The sequence below is a fragment of the Chroicocephalus ridibundus genome, chromosome 8 (assembly GCF_963924245.1).
Source record: "Chroicocephalus ridibundus chromosome 8, bChrRid1.1, whole genome shotgun sequence".
NCBI lineage: Eukaryota > Metazoa > Chordata > Aves > Charadriiformes > Laridae > Chroicocephalus > Chroicocephalus ridibundus.
The window spans coordinates 28,092,014-28,102,469 of NC_086291.1; positions in this window are offsets into that span (position 1 = coordinate 28,092,014).

Genomic DNA, 10,456 nt, shown 5'->3' on the forward strand with positions numbered 1-10,456 from the left:
CATGAGTGCAGAGAAGTATTGCTTTGAAAGGGGGGCAATTAATCCCTAGGTAAACACAAGCCCCCTGTGAATTCTCATTTTGTTTCTGAGGCAAAGACCCAGAACAAATCCCCAGTCAGTTTGTACGTGTCCAGCTGATGTTTCTGTCCCCGACAAAGAGCTAACTGTTCCTGATGGAGTAGCCTGAGGTCAGAGAACAATCATCAGTGTTTTCCCGAGAGGTTGTTTTCCAACACTCTTGTTTTTCACATATAAATTGAGAGAGCATGTCAACAGTTGGAAGAGACATCAGGGTGGGCATGAGGACATGTATTCTGTACATAACTATATACATACCCAAACGGTATATAATTAGGGGGATGGGGAAGGGATTATGAGGGAAGCTGACACACAGTACCTCCAAAAAGGGAAAATGTGAGTACGGTAATTTTGTACCCCTTGCCCTTTACACAGGAAAATAACATGAAAGAACTGTTTTAGCACCTTGAGGTTCCAGTAGTTAGCAGAACACATGATGGGGAAGTTCAACAGAATACGTGTACTGCTAGTTTGCCTGGCTACCCCTCCTGCCTGGGGAAAACCAAAAATGGCAGTAATAAAGGCTAGTGCTGCTTATATAAATATCAACCTCTCCTTGTACACTGTACCTCTAAAGCAAAGAGTTGCTGTCCACAGAGGAGCCCTAAATGTACTAATTAAACAGGCAGTAATTAAGCCTCAGAGGTAGCTTATGACACCTCTGTTTAATGTCTCATACATATGTCTGGGACTTGGCTGGTATTTTCTAGAACAGCTGACAAAGCGGTGCTTCTCTGTACTGTTGCCTTAAACTCAAGGAGTAGAGATGAGGGCACAAGCACATAAAAGCATGCTGTTTGTAGCTTCATTTTACTTTTTTCGGCAGGTACTTCTGGGCAGAACACCATAATGAATTTGTACTTAAGTAATGTTTTTTCAGGCTAGCAGCTTCTATCGGAGAATTATAAGGACAAGCCTGTGATATGATCACTTGTGATTTCCATTTTCCTCTCTGTAGACTCTATCTACACTTGTCTCTAACGAGCCCAGGCAAGACCTGAAGCAACATGCTGTAAAGCAAAACTGCTTACGTCTGCTCTGTGACAACTTTAGAATAGCTGCTGTCAAATTCATGCGAGTGTGTTGTAAGTTGCCTTTAACCCTACAGGCAAGTGCAGGCTGCTTGCACAAAAAAGACGGATCTTTTCCATTGACCTAATTGTGTCAGGAGTGGAGAAGCCCTGGAAAATATGTTTTGCTACCGTATGGTTAATGATAACTTTGAGTCATGTTCTTGCAAAAACTTGTGTGTGTGATGAAGAGAGGGATGCATGTGTTCCTGGGTATGGCTACTCACGTGCTCTAACAAGTGGCCTCAACCCAAACACTCCAGGCAGTTCTGCATTTCTGCCTAAGCCTGTCAGGGCATCAGTTTAGCCTTGTGATTGATGATGATTTTGATTTAAAAGAACTGGGACTCTTCGTGTAAAAAATGGCATTTGCTTTTGCAAACACACGCGTATCAGATGATGCAGAAGCCCTTACTTGCAACACAGAAGTTGAGCATGTGATATTTATAGTTATTGTAAATAATAGCCCAGGGCAGCAAAAGTGTCTTTTTATGTTGTTAGATGAACCGTGGTTTTCTGCAAATTCATTTCCCAAAAGAAGCCTCTTCTCTTCTTGCTCTAAAGAAAGAGAAAGCCTTCTAGCAAATGCTATTTTATATCTTATTCTCACTTCCAGCAAGGAAAATGAAGAAGCATAAGTGTACCATCTTCTAAAGAAGTAGCTGAATGTACTATAGTCTGTTCCAAGGAGATTCCATATTATCCTTTGCAAATTACAGAAAAGAAATCTCTGGCATAACTGTAATGATGGTATTTAGACCTCATGCTCTAACCTACGCATTTTATGTCAGCACACCAATTTGTCACCATCAGATTGGCCTTCAGCCAAAAATCATCTGCTTTCTGGAAATGCAAATGTGGATTTTGTCCATCTGGTTTTTGCCTTAGTCAGCTAATTTGTTACAAATGACACATGAAACTAATGCATCTCCCTGCTACCTTGAACAGCTGACTCAATGACAGCATTACATAAAACCTTGCTAAATGAGTGACTGCTTGCTCACTTCATCAGAGATTGCATGGAACTGACTGCTCTTGACCAAATAAAAAGCTTCCTTCATCCAACACCACTCCAGAGCACTCTTGAGTTGGTGTTTTCCAAGATTTCTCTGCTGAAGGTCACATTTTTGAATCATTCTAGGTTTGGAGAATTAATCCTTCCTTTCAGCTGCCATGAATAACCTTCCTAAACCTTTCTGTCATCTGTCCATAGAGTCCAGAGAGACACTGGAAGCTTTCTCAGCTTTATATACTGCTCTATTCGCTTGGCTTCTTTCCAAATAAGGGTTATTTTTAATATGGATCGGTTTAGGGATCTAGCTATCATCTCAACCCCACAAGCAATTGTCTCAGTAACCTTCTCTAGCCAGCATTAATACTTCTCTAAATCCATAGAAAACTCGCAGTCCTCTCTGAATGCTGAAAAGAGAGGAAATTAATTCATCTTTCCCTACAAATTCATCCACATTCTGCTATTGACAGATTCTTCTCAGAAACAAGAACATGAAACAAGAACATGAAACAAGGTGAATTTTTATCTGTCTTCAAGATAAGAACATCTCATTCAGGGAAACGGGATTAAGATCACACAAGTAACAGTGTTCACTAGAAAAAAGCCTTGACACAATGCTAAATGGTATTTAACAATGGCTTAAGCTATAGCCTACGGTGCGAGAGAATACAACGTCTTTGCAAACACAGCTCTGAAGAGGAAAGAGCCAGGCATCAATCCTCTGAGAACACTGCTCAGGGGCTGGGGGGTGGGGCTCAAAAAACAACCTTAAGGAGAACTTAGGCATTTACTGGAGAACAGGCATTTACTGACTGTTTCTTACCAATAGGAAAGTCCAGTATTTGAAGTCACCAACAATCTGTCCCACAGCTAATGCTCTCAAGCAATACAGAGCAAGTAGTTAGCAACCAGAGCGGCAGCCCAAGGCCTCTTACTCTTACATCTCACCTCCTAGACAGGCTGCTCCTCTGCCAGGGCCTGGATTAAGCTCTTGACTCTGCTGAAGGCTTATTTTGAGATGATGGGAACAGCCCCAATAGTCTGAAAAGGACCCAGGTATGCGGAAATTGCCCTGGTGAGGCCAGGGTTTCCCTGTGGAGTCTCAATGACCTGAGAACATGTCCAGAAGTGATGGAAACAGGCCCAGAGCATAAGGACTATTATCTTACAAAAAGTGTTAAAGAAAATGGTGTCCTAAAATAATAATATTTTCCACTGTCTCCAAATAGACACGAAGAGAGAACTGAAAAATGGTGAGCTTCTTGTGAGGGGTGTCTCTATTGTGATAGCTCTTCAGCAGTACGAGTTGAGGACCACTGTGGTACATACTGGGTAACGTGAAGCAGAATGAGGAATCCATTACAAAGCCCTTGCAATCTAATTGTGAATGTATTTGTCAGCACGCAGGCATTAGTGATGCATGGCTGTAGGAAAGCGTTCTCTTTCTGGCCTGTCGATCCAACTAACCACCTAAGCACAAATCAATCAGTTGTCCTACCTGAGGCTTTGTCTCCTAAGCTTCTTCCTGATCTTAGTTGCAAGCATGAGGATCATATCAGAACTTCTCCCATCTTCTAACGGTGGGGATTTTGGTAACGGGTGTGGGTTTTCGGTGGGCATTTTTGCTGTTTAGATTATTCAAGTAAGGCCTCCAGAGATGGATTCTTGAAGAACCTGGTCTCTCTTTCTCTCCTTTCTCAAGATGTGCCAATGCTGCATTCTGCAGCAGATGGCAGTGTTGTTTGCGTTCAGAGGTGAGTTCTCCTTTGATTCAAAAGTCCCTCAAACTCTCTTGGTTGCCAATTGGTCGCTTTACCTCACTAATGGATCCAGTGTACTGTGATCGTTCTTTCTATAGCCTTACATTTGAGTATGCTCTAGTATCTATTAGTGAGATGTACATGGGAAGATTAAACATTTAAGCATCTTAACATCTAAAAAAATAACATCTTGGCATGTTAAGCATCTTTCATGCGGCAGACACACCGGTCTGAATGTCTGTGTTAGGACAGTTAAGAAAATCCCAAGTTAGGAAAATCCTCCAGGTTATCCTCAATTCTAGAAGAGTTAAACTGGCAAGGTTGCAAAGCAGAATCAATATCCAACTTAACAGTTTAAAACTCAAATTTAAAATCTGAGAGGTCAGTATTTCTTTTGATTTTTGCACCTTTACATATAGAGCAGAGCTAATGAGGTAGATGCTGTACATATAATGACATCACATCAGCTTCTCAGATGATGTACTTCTGACTACCAGCCAGCCAAGATGGTATTTAACAGAATTTCATCACTTTCACAGATGTTGTCTTGTCTAATTTCATCATTTTGGCTTGGATACTTTGTATTTGTTCTGAAAATAGAATTGGGTCTGACTTTGAAAGAAAATTGTATCTGGATACACTTATTTATTTATTGCAGAGAGAAACAGAAGCAAAACTATAGTTTAATTACGTCCAACCAGAACTGCATTCGTGGTAGCTTGAGAAATGGGAAAATCCAGATGTCAAAACTGCGTATAGGTAGAGAGAAGCGTGGTTTGGGGAAAGTAGAAGTAAAGGACAGGCATGGTAAATTGTAATCAGTGTAGAAAATATTTGAAGTGTTAACACAGCAACAACAAAAAAGTCTGGAGGAAACTTGGAGGGCCTTTGGCTTTAGTACTTAGCCTACCTCAGCAAATCGGTTACGTAAGTAACCGTGTTCTTAATAGATACATGAATCCACTATGTTGGTACATGGCAACAAAAAAGTGTTTATAACTTCCCTAGTTGAAATTACCTTAGGGAGTTAATTAGATAAGCTTTAGACACTAGTGTTCATTTCTTTTCCCTATAGAAAAATCACTTAAATCTATAAAACCACATTTTTATTCCTATAGTTGTTTTGGAAAAACAGCAACTGATTTTTGCTGTTGTTTTTACTGGTGTCCTTATTGTCCTCCGAGCTTTGGCACCACTGACACTTTACTGCTTATTTCAGTGGGAAGTGGGAAGGCACTTTCCCGGTCGCTGCACAGCACACTGCAGCTGCAGACAGCCTCAGCTCTTCTTCTGCCCTGCCCAAAATTTACAATGCAGAGTTTGGAACCTGAATGTGAGTTCATGTATTCAGATTCTCCTGAATATAAATTCCCGCGGCCATTTAAGCCTTCCTATTTTTTTTTCCATTGGGAAGATATATTTGGCATTAAACATGTGCTTAAAATTAGTATAAAGGAGAGGAAGTATTTTAAATGGCGACAGTAAACTCATTTCTTTTTTTCTCTCATCCTTAAGACTCTGAACTCACAGACACATCATTGGCACTGTGATTGCATGTGGTATGTTAGCACTTCGGAGATTAGCATAAGGGGACATGCAGGTATTCATTTGCTGACAACTGTAGAAGGAATGAAGAGAGTTAGTAATTATCCACTGTATTATGTAGTACTGCTGAACTGGACCTACGCTGTCCCTCAAACCTCTGTGGAATAACTTGTGTATTGGTTTTGGCGAAAGCACAGTTCATTTCCTTCTGGTAATTAATTACAGAGGGCCTTATCAGTGTGAGTATCAGAGATTCTTAGAAACTTTACCATCATTTTCTTAATTGCATTCCTTCCAAAGGTAAGCAGAGGCTGCCCTGAAGCGCAAAACCCTTGCCCAAGGACTGGGGCAGAGGAACAGAGGCAGTGAGGGGAGGCAGAAACAGCGATCATGGCTTTCAAGGACGTGGGAGGAGAGTCCCAGCCCTGAACCAGCACTGAACTGGGGGGGTGATGGGCTGGGGCAACTCTAACATTTCTTAAAATGTCTCTAAACTACTGTAAGGTTTTAACCCCCTCTAGGCAGCTCTAAACCACTATATACCTCTTCTAAATTGCTCTAAAAGTCCTTTAATCGGCTCTAAAGAGCTGTAAGGACCTCTGTATTGCTGCAATGAGGCAATTGCCTCCAGATGTAATTTACACAACTCGTAAGTGGTCTCTAAAGCTCTTCTAATCAGCTCTAAACTGCCACTAAATGGCTCTAAACATCTTTAACGATTTATTACCACCTTTAAAGTGCCTTTAAATTTCCTGTAAAGAGCTCTAAAGATCTGAAAAATAACTCCAAATTCCTCCAAAACTACTCAAAAGCACACTAAGCAGTTCTGAGGAGATGTAATATGCTGTAAAGAGTGCTAGGGTCCTCCAAACTGCACTAACATCTTTCTGAACCTCCTCTAAGCAGCTTTCACATTCATCTCATTTCACGTACAACGCCTCTATACCGATCTGAAGATCCCTGAATTTCCTTTGGGCCTCTTAAACCCCTCTAAGGACCTCTAAAATTCCTTGAATGTGCTCTGAGGTGCTCTACACTCCTCTAAAATACCACCAGACAGGTCCAAAACACCTCTGATGAGCTTTTAAAGAGCTATTACTACACCCCCTAAATTACACCTTTTTAAATCATTTAACTGATGCTCAAACACTCTAGGGTGCTGCTAAACCAGTCTGGACTTTAAACAGCTCCAGAATATCTCTAAAATGCACTGCACTGCTCTACACCACATCTAAACAGCTCTAAAACGCTTTCAATCAGCTATAAACAATGGCAAGAAGGTATAAATTCCTCAAAAACCTCCACTCTACCTCTCTGAAAACCCTCTAAACAACACTAGTATCTAGAATTCCTCCACACAGTGTAAAACAGCAGTGAAATGCTTCAAAATAGATCTCAGAGCTGCCTCAGTCTCCTTGCAACTGCTCTAGAACTCCTTTCTGTAGTTCTGGAACTCCTGCTTACAGAGAAACAGTGCTGGGACTTCTCTGAAGCCTGCTAAAACTGCTCTGAACAGCACTAAGCAGCTCCACACCGCTCTAAATTGATCTAACTCCTCTAAATCCCCTATAAACAGTTCTAAGCAGCTCTAAAGTCCTGTAAAATGTGCTAAAACTCCTGTAAAGCACTCTAAACAACGGTAAACTCCTTTACCTCTTCTAAACACCTACTCAGAGCACCCCTAAACTGATCCAAAGCCTCCTTTATGTTGCCATGAGCAGCACTAATGTGTCTCTAAATACATCTAAAATGCCTCTAAATCTCCGCTGTACAACTCTAAACTCCTCCATAGGGCTCTAAAATTCCTCTAATGAGCTCTAAGTAGCTCTAAAACCCTTCTAGACCAATCTGTAACTCCTACAAACTGTTCTAAGCAGCTCTAAACCACTCCAAGCTACTGTAAAACTTCTCTCATATGCCATCAACAGCATGGAGTAGCTCCAAAACTCCCTTAAAGTACTCAGAAAAGAACTCTAAATGGCTCTACAGAGCACCAAATTGTCTCTGAACTTCCTGTTCTCTTGGGGCCAGGACTGCTTAGCCTCTTCATTTATGACCTGAACGATGGAACAGGGAGCACCCACAGCAAATTTGCAGGTCACAGAAAACTGGAAGGGGTGTCTGATGGACCATCAGTGTGCTGGCATCCAGAGAGACCTTGACAGGCTGGAGAAATGGCTCAGCAGGAACCTCAGGAAGTTCAACACAGGGAAGTGCAATGTTCTGCAGCTGGGGAGGAATAAACTCATGCACCAGTACAGGCTGGGGGCCACCCAGCTGGAAAGCAGCTTGGCTGAAGAGGACCCTGGGGGATCCTGGTGGACAAGCGGAACTTAAGCCAGCAGTGTGTCCCTGCAGTATCCTGCATTAGGAAGAGGGTTGCCAGCAGGTCGAGGGAGGTCAGCCTGGTGAGATGCATCTGGAGTGTTGGGCTACCCAGTAAAGGGAAGACATGGACTTCCGAGAGCGAGTCATGTGAAGGGCCTCAAAGATGACCATGGGATTGGAGAATTCGTATTACAAGGAGAGGCTGAGAGAGCTGGGACTGTTCAGCCTGGAAAGAGAGAAATTAGCCATAGGAATGGAAAGGCATAGAGAAGAGGGGATTTCTGGAAGCATGAAATGAGCCTCAAAGAAAAGAAAAATACATGTGCTCTGTGAGAACCTGTTAATAAAGCCAAACCCCAGAGAAAGTGACCTCTGCATGTGAACAGCCCACAGTGAGAATATTTTGGAATGGAGGAGGAATACCACAAACCCAAACTCCTAAGATTATGATATGAATACATGAAAAATGTGCTCCCAGAGCACACAACAATGGGGGATTGTTCTCTGTACTGCAGGCACTGGATGCTCTCAAAATGCGCTCTAACGGAAGATCTGAAAGTGCAGACGGAAGGCAGAATGTTTTACTGCACCTGGTTCATGGATGGGTGTAGAAAACCCAAATGATTTTCCCCAGGAAGCAAACCAAGCCCCACAGGAGAGCTGTGAGCTGCAGGCGTTGGGGCGTATTCAAGAAAGACCTGTTGATGTCTTTTTGGTGGTCAGTCCGTATGGGCTCTATATGGCCTTTCATAGCCTCTTTTCTTCTGAGTCTGCTAAGTGTTGGCCACAAATCTCTGCAAGGCACTACCTTGCCTTACGAGGCGCTAGGAGTCTGCTGGTCAGATCTACTGGGAGAAGGTTTGAATTCCGGAGCAGCTGCAGTTCTGGTGGGATGCAGGAGGGTTGTGCTGTGCACAGCTGCCTTTCTGCCACGAGGCCCAAACGCTGCACTGCACGTGGTATGCATCTGGTAAAACCACATGTTGGAGAAGAAAACAGGAGCCACGTGGGCTGCATGAGAGGAGCGGTCTTAGCTCCCCATGAGCCATTGCTTTCTGCTCACTTCTCATAGCCTGACCTCCATTTGCCTTCCTCACACAGAGACATGGATCCTCCCAGCTCCCCACGCCGCGTGTCCCAGAGCCAGAGCACTGCACTGGCGTTGGGAGCGCTTCCAGCACCACAGTGGAACAAGAAACAGGCAAGAGATGAGGAAACGGGCAGCCGAAGCCTTGCCTGGTTGAAGTCGTCATGGTGTCCTGCAGCCCCCACAACGTGAGCTGCACCCAGGTGGTGGTGTACGTAGCGGAGCCAAAACGAAGCAGGTCTTCCCCTTAACTTCTCATTTCTATGCATCTCGTGCCTTTTGGTTTATGGCATGTTTTTCTACTTGTACATTACATGTTTATGTGTTGTTGGTTTGGGTTTCTCTTATCCAAATTGTGATGATTTGTAAAAGAACTACAAAATAGAGGCACTGAGTAACAGGAGGTCCCCACCACATCCATCTGCAGAGCTTGCAGGTAGATAACCACAGCAAGGAACAGAAGAGCTAAACGCGACCTCTACTTTACCAAGGGGAACTAAGACACAGACGTCAATGGCTGGCTTGTTTCTTCAATGCCACAACTTTTAAATTTCATGCTGAGTACGGATTTGAGACCCTGAAGGTGAAATGTGCACATTTGTCACTTAAAAGGAGTGCAGAGATGTAAGACAAGTTGGAACGATGCTGAATTTTTTGGGCATATGGGATTTGGTTTACTACAATGATAATATTTTGATCCTTACCCTTAAATTACTGAGCTGTAGTTTTGGGTTTCATCTCCAGTTGTACCTTTGTTTTTGTCTGGGAAATGAGAAAAGATTAAATTTGACTAATGTGCTTGGGAAAATATAATCTTTTAACCAGAGATGCCCTTTATCACAGTTCCCAGGCCTTCACGAGCTTTTGACATGCCCTCTGATGCTTGTTCCCTTTAGGACAAGGCAGTGTGGGTTTGCTTCCTCACTTACCACGATGAGCCTGTTGAAATCCTTCTCATTCAATGGCACTGAACAGCAGAGAATGTGTTTTAGTTTCTGTTGCACCGTGCAGTGGATGTGTCTCTCTAGCAGAGAGCTCCAGGAGGGCATTTTGACGCTGGTGATGGCAGCAGTAGCATGAACTTCTCTCTCTCGTGCAGCTCCGGAGTGTGCGGGTGGAAGGGGAGCCGAGCTGGAGGCGCTTCAGGCTGGTTTGCAGCCAGGCTTCCCTCATTATTTTCACCTACTAACAGAAAGATATCCTTTTTTTTTTTTTCTTTCTTTCTTTCTACGGTGGCTTGTGCCGGGGCAAAAATCCCTGCTGGAACTCACAGACTGTTCAGCAAACGCTCCCGCCCCTCCCGCCCTGATGCTCTGCAGCCCCGCCGTCCCGCTTGGCTACGGTGGGTACCGTTCCTCCGGCGGCTCCTCAGCCCTGTGGCCAGCTCTCTTATCTCCGTTATTTATGTGTTTGTTTATTTACTTTCCACTTTTGGAAGCTTGCAAACAGCGACTGGCACTCCAAGAAGCCTCGGCGGGTAAGCGCGAGCTGCGGCGCGCGGGCTGCCGGGGCTGCGGGCGCGGAGCGGATGATGAAGAGGAGGTGGCTCCGCAGCGGAGCGGCCGGGCGAGGCCGC